The sequence below is a fragment of the Hippoglossus hippoglossus genome, chromosome 7, assembly GCF_009819705.1.
Source record: "Hippoglossus hippoglossus isolate fHipHip1 chromosome 7, fHipHip1.pri, whole genome shotgun sequence".
In the NCBI taxonomy this organism is placed as follows: domain Eukaryota; kingdom Metazoa; phylum Chordata; class Actinopteri; order Pleuronectiformes; family Pleuronectidae; genus Hippoglossus; species Hippoglossus hippoglossus.
The window spans coordinates 4,843,315-4,859,615 of record NC_047157.1 but is presented as its reverse complement, the minus strand read 5'-3'; the positions used below and the strand labels follow the sequence as shown (position 1 = coordinate 4,859,615).

Sequence of the window (16,301 nt, the reverse complement as noted above, 5' to 3'; positions counted from 1 at the left end):
CGGGGGTTTGTTTGTTAATGTACTTTACTGCAGCCAAGTCTCCCAGCACTGAGGAGACAGACTGCCAATTAAAATGTTGCCAACAGTGAGCGTGACAGACACTAGAGAGAGGGGGATGATTGTAAAATCAGTTTAACAAAACAACTGTTGGTGTTGTTAAGAGTCAGGTGCAGTTGTTCTGTGAGGCATTTATATTCCTGCTGCTGTTCAGTTTTTTGGTTTTTTTATGAACTTATGTTAAAATTTGCTTTTCACTACCCAAGAGAATAAAAAGAAAACATCACTTTGGTGGAAAAACTTAGAGGAAGAGAGAAGGATGAAAAAGGCTCTTGAGAAATGAGGAATCAACACTTTTTCAAAGGAGAGGAGAGGGCAAATGGGTTGCAGTGCTTGTGTAAAGCAGGCTGCAGGGGAGTAATGGCAGAGTTGCAGAGCAACTAAATGATAATCTCTGAGTCAGAGGACGGACATGCAGAGCCCCCAGCAGTCCACTAATAGATTCGCTGGCTGCAACAGATCATCTATTCAGCTGTAGAAAATGGAAAAGACCAGATAACATGCAAATATAGAGCAGATATATAGGAAGAGACAAGAGAGTTTTGCTTTTAAGCAGGCTTGTAACTTTTTTCTCCTCTTCTCCTCCTCACCTCCTTAGTGTTGCAGCCATCTCTAGATTCAGTTCAGCCTCTGCACCACTTCTCTGATGGGCCTGTGTGTGTGTGTGCGTGTGCGTGTGCGTGTGCGTGCGTGTGCGTGTGTGTGTGTGTGTGCGTGTGTGTGGACCAAAGCTGCATATAACAGAATTTATAGTCTGGTTGAGGTTTTCTTTAAATACACAAAACCCAACAAGACAATACTAGCAAAGCAGCACTAATCACAAACAATGATACAATTTAACCAAAGCTCCAGATCATTCATGACCACAGGCCTGAACCCAAAAATGTGGGCACTTGCATCCCAGACACTGATACTTTCATTCAATTCAAAACCTGGTGCATAGATTACCCACAATGCAACTGAACAAACAGCTAGCGGCGTATGTAGGCTTAAGCGGCGAAGAAAATCTGAAATAGTATTCCTAACAGTGAGTGTGACAGTGACATGCATCCTCAAACCGTGCTACCATAGACTGTAGGTGCTGCAACAGCAGATAAGCAACTGATTAAAAATGTTTACCAGATACTATGTATCTGGTAAACATCATCTGCATACGCCTCATAACAGGATTCTGAAGTGAAGAGAAGTGGGCCAGGATTAGAACCCTGTGGATTTCCTCTTTTAAGGCCCAGAATGGTCCAGACTTTCTCTAGAGTTTGTCTTTGACACACCAACACTAACGCCAGCGATCAAAACAACATATAAACTCTGCTGCAGAGATCATGTGTTTGCAGGTCATCGACACTGACGTCCGCCCTTAACAACAGAAGTTCTCTTGACATCTTAGCCTGGGTCTTCTGCATATATGGCACCACTTGTTTATCCTGACCTATTGGTATAGTTTATTTTTTTTAAATTTTTGCATCTGTTGCGATCATCACCTCCACTCGCTCACAGTGAATCTTGTGGAGGATCTTCTGCTGTGTTCTCACATCGGCACCTTCAGACATTCTGCAGATTTTTTACAAGGGGCCTGGCCGGAGAAATCAGAGAAATACTGGAGGCTCTCCCCTCCCGAGAATGTTCTCCGAAGTTCAGAGCATGACTGAAAGCAGCTTAACAGAAGTGCTCGTCAGACAGCCTAACACCTTCAGAACCCCCCTCCTCTACACCTTTCTGATGTCACTACTGCTAGAGGCTGTGTCTGACAGTTTTTTGTACCTTTCCAAAACTGACAATTTGCCCATATTATGCTGTAAATGGCCAAGTGAGTGGGGGTCAGAAGGTTTCCAGTGTTTCAACTTCTTCCTTGAACCCTCTTTTTGTGTGCACCATTTCCCATTTGATCACTTAAATCTCCTTCTCCATGGAGGCAGGGTTTACGAGTGTGTTGTTTCTAACAGTTATAAACAGTTACCTCCCAACATCATCAAGGAAACCTCATGTTAAGCAGTTTTTGAGCGTACTCTGGCTCATAACCTCTCCAACGGACGATCTCACATCCAACTCCTGGTTACATTTGCAGGACTTAAACCACTGGGGAGCTTTATCTGAAAAGTTCAATTTACCAATTTTATAAATGAGGGAACTTGAATCAAATCCCTTTTTGGCAGCCCAGATAAAAAATCTTCCTGCAACACATCACCTTAATCAGATGAAGGTGTATATAAGTCCTGTGTGAAGAGAGGGGGTGGTGTATGTGCATTCTCACACAGTAGCCTGTCAAACATGCATGCTCACACACTGCCACTCACAAGGCTTGACAAGCAGAAAGCGACTGAGAGACAGAGCCAACCATTCTCCAACCAAAAAGAGGAATATTCACATGCAGTATTTGTCACTGCCGCTTTAAATTTTAAGTGGACAAATGAGCCACTTAGAGGAGGGGATGCTGCCATTTCTCAGCACATATCATTAATTCAGTTGGTCTAGCCAAGTACAAACTTTGGGGGAAATTAATGAGCTGTCCATAATTCACTTTGGCCAACATTTCCCTTGTTCCTGTTGGACAAACTGAATGCCTGAGATGCACACACGGAGAGATGTGCTTGCTCTCACACTGTCTGTGGTGGTGAACAGGAGCGGCTGAGTTGAGTGACGTGTGGGGCAGATATCTGCCTGGAGGACTCAGCTGGAGGAGAGGAGGATGCGTTTATTTAAAGCTCGAAATCAATCCTCTTCCTTCTTCTGTTTCGCCCTCCCAGACGCCAGCGCTTCACTCAGTGCACAATTTCACCTGTGCATACAAAATTATACACGCTCCAGCACGCACACACACACACACACACACACACGCACACACACACAGTGGAAGGATATGGTTACACCCCACCTGACGCCAGTTTCAAATGTCATCATTATAGAAATAGAGAAATGGAAAGATATTGGGAAGGTTATGGGATGTGATAGTCAGGCTCTCTCATACATCACATTCTTATAAATGACCAAAAATGCACTGAACATTTCCGGCAGACATCCACCACCTACGCCACAAGTGATCTGAATTCACAACTTCAACCACATTTTTTACCTTCCTTTTCCAATGATTGAAAAATCAAGGAATATTTGATTTAAGGGAACATTGTTCTACAAAGAAACAATACAGTTTGGTGAGGTCCTGTGTTAAGACTACATTCTGAATGACTGACACTTTCTTTAGTTCATTAAAAATATTATGCTGCAGAAATGAATAATTTCAGTGAAAATTTAATATTTGTGGTAGCTATATAACAGACCTACAAATCAAGCTAAGCCTGAGGTACTGTGCTGCCACAGAGGAATCAGAGGCTGGGGCTTATCCAGGGGGACATTGGCCCAGGACTAGACTGGCCATCTGGCATACTGGGCACTCTCCCGGTGGGCCGACGTGCCTTTTTCTGTCTGATCGGCCCATAAAACAGGTAAATCGGCCCATTGTTTCGTTTTTTCTTTATTAACACATATTTAAAACTGTGCTGGCATCATTAAATAATGAATCTGAAAAGAAAATGGAGAAGAAACGCAAGGGAGCCTGCAATCTTGAATCTAACCTGGGCCTCCTTGTGCCCAGGCTAGATCACTGGTATAGGAAAGTAGATCCATGACCAATTTGAGGTGGAGAAACTATCCTGAGGTTTTAAAAATTATTGCAAGATTGATGACTGCATCAAGTTAAGTAAAGATTTACCCAAGGCAGTCTGCTGTAGCCTTATATTTTTATGTATGATGTTTATTCGAAAACCTTTCATGATTTGCAAAAAGGTGCCATAGAGATAATGATTGTAATAAAATATCATTAGGTCTAGTTTGTACAATAAAAATATATTTCCTTGTTCTACAGTCCATTGATGAAATGTGCAATCCAGGCTGAAGTGAAAAAGTAAACACAATACGAGGGTGCAATTTCACATCATCATGGAATGCAATATATAACCATTAAGATATTCCTCCCCACCCAGACACTAGTCTCAGCATGGGAATCATCACAGAGAGATCATCGCAGAATGAAGAGAAATGACCTTAATACTGTGAATCCGAGGTGTTGAACAAGTTGATCACTGTCAGAAGGGGTTTGTTTTCCCTACACACTCGACCGAGTTACTTCTACAGTGTGTATAGCCACGCTGTGTCGTTCCCATATGGTCGAATGCATCTGCATCTGCTGGCTGACAATAATGATGAATCCTCAGCGATCTGTACAGGCAGGTAGGATGAGATTTCATCACAGTGATGTGACAAAGATGCGGGTCAGTCATTCAGGCATACTGAAAACAAAGTGAAAAGTTAAACAGCCATATGCAAACAAGCTGTTACTTACATAGGCCGTTTTCAGACATGACCTGCGGGTAAAATCCAGAGAAATGGCCAAAGGTTTTACCCAGAGTTTGTCTCTCACACATGTACAACGCAGCGGGAGGTTTCCTCGCGTTCACAACAGCATCAAATCGTCCTCATTATTCAGGGAAGAGAAGGAGCAGACAGAGGCAGGAAGTGACGTATTAACTATGCTGCTGAAATCACGTGATTTACAGCACCCCAATGCCGTCCTAACCTCTTATCACCACAAACTCTTTTGACATCTTCCTCGGTGTCTTCTACATGTGTGACACCGCTTTTTCACCAGGAGATATTTGTTTTCTGCATTGAAAGCATCACTCGCAGTGAATCCAGCGGGGGTAACTCTACAGACTTCATACTACGAGGTCAGGCGGAGAACTGAAAGACTCTGACATTTGCGTTCAACACATGAAATACGGAATAAGAGTTCAGTGCATGTCTGAAAGCAGCTATAGTGCAGTGTGACAGTCTGTCAGTAAGGCAAACAAGGAGTCACACAGCAGAAGGCCACGGAATTTTCATTACAAAGGAACAATAAGGCAATAATAGCAGTTAGCCAGGCGCTGTGAATGGTAATCAGTTAGGAATAATCAGTCTATGCTTGTCAAAATCTTTTTGGTTTTTATTTCTATTCATAAAACAACGTAAACATAACACTAAAAGGACATGTTGTAATTCTCACACACAGCCAGGGAGCTGGCAAAAGTAAAAAATCTGGCAATATTGGCCCATGGACCGAGTACATCTCGGTCCATGCAACACAGTGGGAAGTTAAACATTGCTCATCTTCATATTCTGTCAAATTTTTAAATATACAAATCATGTTCAAAATTGGCAAAGTTCCAATTCAACAGACCCCTGAAATAGACGACATGCAATGTGAAGAAACAGCCGTCCAGTGTATCACTCAAACTCATATATATCAGCCTCACAAATGAAAAGTAACACATTCAGTTTCATCCAATGACAAATGTTGACTATAAAATCTTCATTGCAGATAAACCAGTATAGGTTACAGGTTACCGTATAATATATGCTGTAAATGATCATCTCAACCATGAGGTTTAGGATGGGGTTCACCATTAGAATAAAAAAAGTGTGGCCGCTTTTAGAAAAGCCTTTTTGATATTACTTCCCTGAGGGACCAAGAAATGTAACAATATATTTTCCGATGCTTCACACTGGTAAATCCACCAGCCACTCCCCAGCCCTCGTGGGTCTTTTTAATGCTCTGTTGAATCACACATAACACGCTACCATAAAAAGTCTTGCCTGCTCTCTCCTCCGTTATCTAGGTTTTCTGCTGGAGCTGCTGGTGCAACATAAAGCCTTCAACAGTCTGTCTCCCTCTTTCTTTATCTGCCTCTCTGATAGTGATTATTTTCCCCCTCTTCTCAGGAACTGGATTTGGATTTCATCCACACACAGAGCCTGACGCACACTCACACACAAACAAACACTCAGATGCTGAAATGCAGGTTTGATGAATAGCAACCTTATCGATTACAAGGATCAATGCATTAATCTGCATGCTTAATGAGGATTGAGAGGATGTGCCAAGCAATCAGGGGAAACAATAAACCCAGCAAGACTTAGAAAACGTCCTGTGAGTGCAGAGGAAAGAGCAAGTGTTAATTTATCATGTGAAGTTCAGACAAACCCATTCACACTGTGGACAGCTACCCTTGAAAAGGAAGGTCAGCTGCCTGAGCTGGATGTGAGTCTGAGGGAACGAGGGAAGATATTACTCAGCTCATTTTGGATCTGATCCTGGACCTAATGTCTCATCCAGGAGGGCACTAAGCCAAATTCATGCTTCTGCGTCGAAGCTATGCCGTAGCTACGCACGTAGCCTAAGCACCGGGCCAAGCATTCATAGTTATGTGTAGGTGAATGTGAGTTGGGCTGTAATTACACCACCGAAAAACAAATGGCGGTAGAGTTTCTATGCTGGGAATGAGTGTATTCTGGTTTCTGGTCCGCTTATATATACAAATTCTCTGGCATCTCTGTTTACTTCAGAACAATGGCGAGTGGATCATGTTGGAGTTGGAGCTGATAGATGTTGAAGAGCAATTACTTTTTCTAAAAGAACTACAACGAAGAAAAGAAAGACGTTGTCTGTGTTCGTTTCTTCAACTCTATGCAAAAATGGCACAGAGTCTACCAGAAGTGTGATGCTTTCACGGTCTGAGTCGCCTACAATGCGTAGGGTACATGTCTACGCGTAGGCTACTGCATAGCTTCAATGCAGAAGCATGAATTGACCTTTAAGGAACAACCGGAAAGAAGAAGGATTAAGGAGACAAAAGCTGCATGTTTCAACTTGTCTGCTAGTGACCCCCCCTTGGCCTTTCAGTAATCCTTTAAATATTCATGCTTAGTGGGTGACGTAGGCTTTAATCAGTTCTACGGTTAACAATATCATGCTTTTTATCTACTGATCTTCCCACAAATGTTAATTCCACACCGTGTGTGCTTTCCTTTGAAATCCCTTCGCTCATTTAGTTGTGTGCAAGTGTACCGTGAATGACCTTCCACAGCACAGACATGAACAAATCAATCCATCGGTCAGCTGCTGTATGAAAAACCACGCACTGAAAGCAGAGCCTGAACCGACACACACCATTTATATATATAATATATAACATATAACAATGTAATATGTAATCCTGGACTGTGAAAAGGTCGATCTGCAGCAGGTAGTGAGGTGTTGGTACTTAACAGAGCTACTGCAGTTTCTACATCCCACATGAGAACCATTCAGGTCCATTATATCTGACAGGTCTTTAGCTTTGAACTGGAGGAAGAAAAGAAGGAAACATCTATGAAATGAGCCAATGATCTTTAGCAATGATAATCTGTACATAATAAGCAGCTCAATTGTTTTTGTGTAAGAGGTGTATGCCAAATTCTAATATTAAATATTATAACTAAATTAAAACGGCAGATGAAATAGAGAGCATTTTTTTCCAAATGACGTCTAAAATAAGAAACTATGAAATTAACTAATTTCTGCAGCTGAATATGTTATTGATTTATGCATTATTCAACCTTTTTATAAATTCTGGGCTGGAAAACTGTCAACACCTAAATGTGCAAATTGTCTGCAATGATGTGTTTCATGTGTTGCGAGTTGATACACACACGATGCCCACTGAGAGGAGAAATGCAACGTGTAGCCAATGTTCTGTCAGTGGTGAGTACTGGATGGAATTAATTGAAAACTGAACATAGGAGCTTCTTAAAATCCCGAGTGATTGGTGGAAGGCGTTGTTAACATTTTATGATCGTATTGTGAGAACAGATAAAAAAACTCCAACCTTTTTCTCAATAACTCCAGCTCTGAAAGACTCTTTAGTTCATTGTCAAGTTTTGCTGGGAAATATCTTTTGAGTTTACAAGACATGTTAATCTATTCATGGGTAAAGCCAACCCTGAAACACATTTAGACTTTATGCAGTAAAACTAAGCTTCCTTTTGTAGGAAACATATTTGCAATCAGAGCCTATTAACTTAAAGGCGACTGTGGACCTTGCAGGACTGGAATAAACCCAACCAATCATTTCATTCACGTTCATATGTTTGGGGGGGCGTATGAGAGGGCCGATAAGAGGGGGTGGGATGTATTGGTCACATGTTATAACTCACTCTTGCTAGCTTTTACAGGATTACCAAACCTAGCTTTCATGAGGAAATGTTTCTTTGTCGAGTAGCAAATATGTTCATACTTAGCATATCAGTAGGGTTAGGGTTAGCAATCAGCAATCAACATTGCTAACGTAGGTATTTGTTATCCTCCATCTGATCTGTAGTACAATACCCACTGTTATTAAACTGTTTGATTCTGAAAACGTTCACAGTGGCCTCAGACACAACATACAGTATATATTTACATTCAACAGAAACCACTATCTTTCCATCACAATCCCTGAGACGGCTAAACCTAGCCAGTGGATGTTAGCGGTCTGTGAATATGAACCCTGATCTCTGGTGCGACAGTCGTCCACTTTATCCCCCGCTGCCGCCACCTACTGTTTTGCAGCCAGCGATTACATTTCCACCAAAACATATTTGTTGCAGCACTTTAGAAACACAACATCTAGACAAGGTTGGTAAAGCAGATAATTAACAAGGGTTTTCAGATTACATTTGAATTGTTCCCGGGGGGACACTTTGTTACTGCAACTGTATAGAATAGTAAGAAATAGAGATGAATAAGATTAGCTACAGAGCAGAGGAAGAGATGCATTTCTAAATGATGAATCTTTATCTCACATTTATTACATCATAATACATTTCTGTGTCATGTTTTGCTCACATGGAAAAAAAACAAAGAAGGAAAATATATTTTTCTTGAATGGTTGCACTGAGGTATTAAGATCTACCAATGAGAGATCAGAGATGACCATCTGTCTATTATGAATCACACATGTTGGCCTGTCACTCATACACTTTAACCCCCTGACTATCACACATTCATACAGCTTTACATGGCAAGAGAAATCAAGATTGTTGGAAATATGATGGGAGGATAAAGCTGTGCAAGAACGCACGCTTTTCAAAACCGCCAAAAAAAAGAAGAAAAAGAAAAAATCCAATATTGAGCATCCATACATCTAATCTTGAAAACAGTTCACAGTAACAAGGAGAGGCAATAAAGGGGAGTGTGTAAACATGACAGTGATGATTCAGAAACATGTCTAATGGACGTCTGACAGCAGCCGACAGGTTTTGAGCCATCGCTCAGCACATCTGCGGTCTCCTCTCTATCGCTTATTCGCACACCCATAAATATTCCTCAGACAGTGCTTTAATAGAAAGGGATGCTATCAGCAGGAGGCCGATCTGCAAGTCTACGGGATCAAAGGATAATATCTGATTCAGCTGCTATTCTAAAGCCACCGTGGACTGTAATGAAAAAATGTGGATGATATCTTGTCTTTTTACCTGTTTTAGATTTCACTCTTTCTTACATCTACACAATCATGTCACTGACGTATTGTTTTCTGACGGTCTCTCGTGTAAACTCTTGCATCTCTTTTTTCCCTTCCCTCATTTCTCCTTTGTTTTAAAAACACGTTCACCAAGAAACCTGACCATGATGATGTGGATGAAGCTGAATGTAGCTCAATTACTGTGTGAAAAACAACCAACAGAGGCCAGTTGAGGCCACAGTCCACATCCATTAGCCTCTCAGCATGTGTGTGTGAGCACACAGGAGTGTACGCACACACGTGTAGAAGTGAGATATGAGACATACTGCACAATGTGTGTGTTCATGCTTTGAAAGTAAAATTGTGGTTTCTTGGTGCAGGTGCGTACTGTGTGACTGCTTCGGCATTTTGGACTGGATTAAAGGGATATTTGACCAAAATGGCCAGAGAGTATTGGTCACCTACTTGTAGCGTTATCTAACCAGGACATAGCTTTGCTTTTACTTTCCCAGTTTCTGAGATATTCGTCTTGCAGGTTGCTGTGGTGCTGGGGTGAGTGGACAAGACTAACAGCGATATTTAAGACTGAACTGTCCATCATCCCGGCCAACCACTCCAGTCATGTTGGATGAGCAGTTATCCCTCTCTGACCATTTTGAATCTGTCTCTCAGTCGTGCACAATACAACATAATACCTTACCTTGCTCAGTATGTCACAAGGCTCTATACCTCACAAGGTTTAGGTCATGGTTATGTCTCGCATCAACTACTGCAATGCCCCTCTGGCAGGCCTGCTGGCTGGTAGAACAGTACTGGTACATTATCATCAGGGTCCCAAGTAGAAACTCACTGTTATCAATTTTCACTGGAACTACTTTTAGTACATGGTTCCTTTTTGACATATGGGGATTCTATTGGAGGTAAAGGAAAACAACCTCTGACACATGTCAGGACCTCAGTGAAAGAACAAATCTGTCTGCATGGCTGGACACCATTAGATCTAAGTGTGAAATATGTTTTGTTGTAACTTGGGCAAACTTGTACATTGAAAAATAAGTAGCCAGAGACAAAGGGTTTGTGTTAACTGCTTTTTTCCTGCCACAGAGGAAACATTGGCTCAGAAGGAAAAATAAAAGAATAAGGTTGAAGAGCGAGAAGCTTTCATTCAACACATTCTGTCTGAAACGCTAAAAGGAGCCTGGAGGAGGACTGATGATCTGGTGTAAACACGCACTCACAGAGGACACACACCATGAGGGCAGATCGCTTTACTCTGACACGGTCATTTTTAAGAGCTGATGGAGTTCTCAGAGAAGAGAGCTCCATCATCTCATAGTCATTTATTTTTCTTCGAATTGAGTTCCTGGGGCAGTCGGGTACATCAAGTGTTTCTCTCTTGATAAACCTTGACTTTGTCTGACAGGTGATGTAATCACTCTCTTTCTTTTCTTCTTTGTTACACATTTAATTCAAAGTCTAATACAAAATGCATTATACTCAAAGCCAGTATCTCTGTCTTTGTGAATGCGTAACTAAACAGGCTGTCAAAGCACAGAGCTGCTGTTTTATGTCTTTGAAAGATAAAGCCTGATTTTCTTTGCACGCTTTTCAGTGCTTAGAGGACCATGTTAACCTCAAATTTGAATCATAAAATTACCTCACAATAGTCCAAGTAATTATCTTTTCATGTCCCTAATCTCAGTGACACTTGTGGTTCTTTAGCAATTATGTGTTGCCAAGTTTGATTGGAGTAATGACTACTTTAGATGTCAGCTCTTGATTAGTGACCTTATCCTCTTATATGCTGCATCTTGAGGTGTACAAGGTATATTACTGTAACAGCCCAGTATCCAGGAAATTATGTTCATATTGAACAATGTCACACCTTTAAATTTATGTCGATAACGTTAACTACAAGGCAGGGAGTAATAGTGAGGGGGAAATGCAGTAAATGTAAAGGTGTGAAGGTCGGGGTGATGAATGGGCGGGTAACACATTGAGAGTTGGGTTCCATTAGCCAGTTCTATTTGGATCCAGTTCCTGGATGGCAAAATGCCCAGACTTTTTAAGCTCTTATGCTAAGAAATCTCTTGTAATTTTTCTATTTTTTCTCAACATTTTGTGCTATTAGTGAAGACCATAGTGGAAAACATAGAGCTAGCATTCCCAACTTCTCATTTTTAGCACGTACTGACGGTTTGAACATTTAAAATGACCAATGTCATTGATGGTAGAATATTACAGCTGTAGCAAATGTAATATTAACTGTGTAACAGAATCACTGAAAGTTTTGTCTGTTAGTTAATTCACTCATGTTGTTGTTAAGTTTGAGGTCTTTTTGGGATTACGTCCATGTCCAAAAGGAACATTTTTAAAGTTGTTGCTTTATAATACCTGCACATGGCATCTATGGTACCTAAGATCAAAGGTAGGGTTAGGCAAGCTCAAACACTTCGTTTGGTTTTAGGTTGTTCAAGATCAATATTCCCTATGTAGACATGGACACTACTAATGCGCTGATCGGCTCTGACGTCATCCTGATCCGTACGTATGCTTGACTCATCCAGCCATCACCTACCCGAAGGAATTATTTTCTCCAATTAAGAGAACCGCATTAACATTCCAAAAATAGCATCCACTGTGCTGGGATGCCAGACTCCGCTTCACCCCAATGATGTGCCGGGTTGTGCTGAACGAGCGCTCGCTCACAGCACTAATGACTCGTCCAATTGGCCTATTTCACCAACCCAAACCCATCCACTTTTAATCAGAAATATACATTTTTATGAGCCTAAAACCACGAGTGCGTAGGTATAACTGCAATCCATGCGTCACTAATGGAAACTGTATAATAGCATCACCTAACTTTTTCCTTTGCTGCCATCATAATTACACAGCTATTGGAAGGAATGGCTTTAAGAACTGTCTAAGAGTGTGTCTAAAAGTGTTTTGCACATATACTAATCAATACTAAGCAGACCCCCAACCCTTACATGTTACAGCCCAGTATTAAAAAAACAATTTAACAACCTAATTTACATCCAATTAACAAGCTGAGATTTGTTGAATCATCCAATGCCAGCTGTCTTGGCTTTGGATTTGTCTTTTTATGAATCCATACAGAAGTGGCTGTTTGTATACTTGTTAGTGTCTTGTATTAAAAGGCATATTACCTTGAGGACTTTGTACAACACAAACATAATTAAACATGGCGATCCTCCAGGAGGTGGTTATAATTTTAATGTTCATTAACGTAGCAGAAAATGCCACAGTGGGAAGCAACTCCATTATTCTCTTCAAAACTTTCTGCCAGTGTTGAGGCTTGAGTACTGCTGACCTTAACTCACATCCGTACATACGGCTCCCACTGATCCTGTGCTTAATTGCACTTTGTTGACAAGCAGCATTCATTTCTGAGGACACACCATTATTCCAGGGAACACAGGATGCATGGGAGACCTATTACGCACCCATAAGAACTAAATTAAAAGCAAGTATATCATTGAGTGTTGCAGCTATGTGTGTACGACGTCTTCTGTGCATGGCTTGTGATGGGAGAAACTTTCTTCTCAGGCTGCTAAACATATGGCACTGCATAATTAAACTATTTTCTTTTACCCCCTCCCACGCTCCCCATCCAAACCTCACTCATTTCCCCCTGAGATGCTCAAATACATTTGACCACAGCTGGGAATCGAGGAAGCTTTGTCATACACACACGGCCACAAAGATTCCTCTTACAGCATGTCTTAGCCAGAAAGTCTGAATTGTAATCCCATCTCTTAATCACATACAATATGATATTCTACAGCGAAACAGCTTCATACTTGTCATATTTACAGTTGCTTGCAGCAGCTGTCAGTAAGGGAATCAGTTAAATATGCATAGATATAATTACCATATAGCCTTTGTGTTCATCAGCATACTAATGTGGCTGCAGCGTCACGTGACGCCGTGCTGCAAGGTGAGCGAGACGAGTAGCAGGAAAACCAATCACCTCGGCAACCAGTTGCCTTTCACCACTACAATCAGCTGAACAGGCTCTGGAAAGGCCACTTCTGCATGATGAAACTGATTATCAGCATCAGTCGTGAGAGGGAACGTGATTGTAAGAAGGTGAGGGCAGGTGTAGTGAACAGAAAGCAGGCCACAAGTTTTGGATCGGTTGGTTTTATTTTGGTATTTCACAAGCCAAACCTCTGGTCAATGTCTTTGCTGCTGAGTGGGCGTGAACAAAAAGGGTGAGAAATACTGTACGTTTGACTGAAGCAGGGCCATCGAGGACAGGGGGGAAAAAAAACCTTCAGATGAGACAGAAAGTGAGAAAAAGTGGAAACCTTTTAAAAGGCGAGAGGCCTGGAGAGTTGGATGGGGAGGAGAATGTGAGAGGACTGTGTGAATGGACAGGATGAGAGGGCAAAAGGCTCAAAGGAAATATCGCTCAGACACTGGCAGACTTTATGAAAAGCCTGCTGCTCTTCAAAATCCACCCAATTACACATATAATAGATAAGACTCACTGGGGCAGACCACTGACCCGATACGGACACTAATTGTCCAATGCTAGTTTGTAATCATAGCTAAGCTTTGGATGTATCTGCTTCTGAGACCCTGTTGCTTAGTACTCCACATATAAAGGGTTTGAATGTGACTTTCTCTTTAACGTTTCCAAAACCAAAAATACAGGAGCAAAAGGTTGGGACAATTCATACTGAGCACAGGGTCAGTTTCTATGTCCCTGAACAATAAAAGAAAACAGCCTGGGATGCTCAATACAAGGGGGGGGGGGGGGGGGGGAGGCACTGCATATCACAAACAGTATGTACAGAGTACAGAAATAAATTACTAATATTCAAGGATGAAAAAAGTCAAACCTGGATGACCCTGTCAGACAAACAAAAAAAGCGTCGCTGCTATTATATGTGACCAGTCTTTATAATCTTCTCACTGCTGAAATGACAAGGGATATGACGTGTTTAGATCTGTTGGGATTGTGGATTTTTTGGTTAATTATCTGGTTCACATTGTTCTGCTAGGATATTTTTAAGTGTGTTTCCCTGCCCCTACACTGCCTCTCTCCTGCAGCGTGTGCTGCTGCCTGGGCATGACGTCAGGTTTCTGCTCCTCCATGGACCTGTTTCTCAACCCAACAATCACCTGCTCACATGGTTACAGTATTTAAGCACCAAGTTTTTCACAAGAACTTTACCTGTGCTCTCGCTCTGACCTGCCCCTCCCCATTGGATTCGTTGCCCCATTCTCTTGAACACTGGATTCCCTTGAACTTTTGCCCCTTTGCAGATTTATTTTATCTGTTAGTCATAGGTAGCGACTCCTCTTCCACATGCTCCACCATGTTGCACCACCATGTTTTAACAGTAGCCCAGAATGTACAAACCAATACTGGCTCTAGAGAGGGCCTGGACGTCTCCATACATCCTCCTACAGGCGTGAAAGGGGAGGGGTTAATGGAGGGGTATTCACATCACACCTCATCCCACTGCGCCACGTCAGCAGAAGGACAGGTACAGGAGAGACTGAGACAGTTCCAGTCCAGTGGTGCTCTGTGATCTCGGTGCCAAGTGACTGTGTTTTGCGCCGCCCACCACCTGCCACAGTTACACCTGTCAACTGTGACTCATATTTCACTTGACCTGGACAAGGCCCAACCAAACCCTGATTTATGTTCTTCAACTGACAGATCACACAGAGGAAACTATTTCATTCCCATAATTCCAGCAATCTAGACAAAAGCCACGTTAGTGGGTTTTTTGACCAGTGGAAAAGGGGCTTAACACAGTGAATATGTTACAGGTTTATTGACCCGAAACGAAGCTGCATTCACTTAAAAAGGTGAGGATGACTAAGGTGCTACAGCTTTTACTGGCTTTGTTAACTCGGAGATACTGTATCCTTACAAAGCAGTGACTCACGCTGAACCGCAGAACATCCATTCAGCCTGCAGCTCGCTCTGCTTTTCACCGGGCCTGAATACTAATGTGGGGACCATTTAAATGCAAATTACCATGATTAAACATTTGAGAGACTGTACAAAAATGAACAGGTAATGATCCTGCTCATTATTGGAAAAGGACCAGAGGGTTATAAAATCTATTAAAGAGCATAATCACACAACAGCTCTCGTTCACTCTCAAATGTATGATTGTCCTCTGGATAAACTTGGCCAAACATTCCTGAGCCTTTAAATCAAACTAACTGTGTGAGGTTTAAAAAAAAAAGGAAAAGGTTTTGCCCTCTCATTTCATGTCTTTTTTTAATTTCCTTGTTTCTATTCTTGTTCTATCTGCTCTCTCTGTTTCTCCAAGGGTCTCGTCAGGGAGGGGGTGATGAGTTGAATGTCAAAAGCCTCAGGAGGACGATGCATATGAGCGCTGCTGTTATTGTTGTTGCTTTGATGGCTCCATGTTACATTGGCTTGTATCTCCGCTCCTGTGATCTGTACGCTGTGCGTGTCGATCATAGTGCAGCCGTCAACCCTGGTTACAGAGCTCCCCCTCCCTCCCGCTAAAGGGAGCGACAGAAATCAAATATTAAATCCCCAGAAAAAAAAACAACAAAGATGCAGGAGATCATTAGTCACACACACATGAAAAAAGCAGCACAGAAACAGTGGACATATGCACACAGAGCAGGCAAATACAGCAGAACACTGAAAACAACTGAGGACTCGACTTCTTGTTTTGATGCTTATGTGCATATACATGTAATGTCAACACTCCCACACGCTCCACGTCAATCACGTGCAACTATACAGCCTGTACTGTTTACTGTGCGTCTCACATATACATAAAGAGTGTTCAGTGTCAACTTTTATCTGGAGGACATCTTGGTATAATCTAAACATATAACAAGAAGTCAATAACCATATCGGTATCATCTGTGTATCAGGTTTTTATCTTCTGTGTAAGATCTCCAATGTTCTTTGTTTAA

General features: G+C 41.8%; 1 protein-coding gene across 3 annotated transcripts in view; it reads right to left on the bottom strand.

Annotated features, from left to right (window-relative positions):
• Positions 1-16,301, bottom strand: part of LOC117765090 (kelch domain-containing protein 8B-like) — a 165,511-nt gene that overhangs the window by 16,028 nt on the left and 133,182 nt on the right. The window lies entirely within an intron of this gene.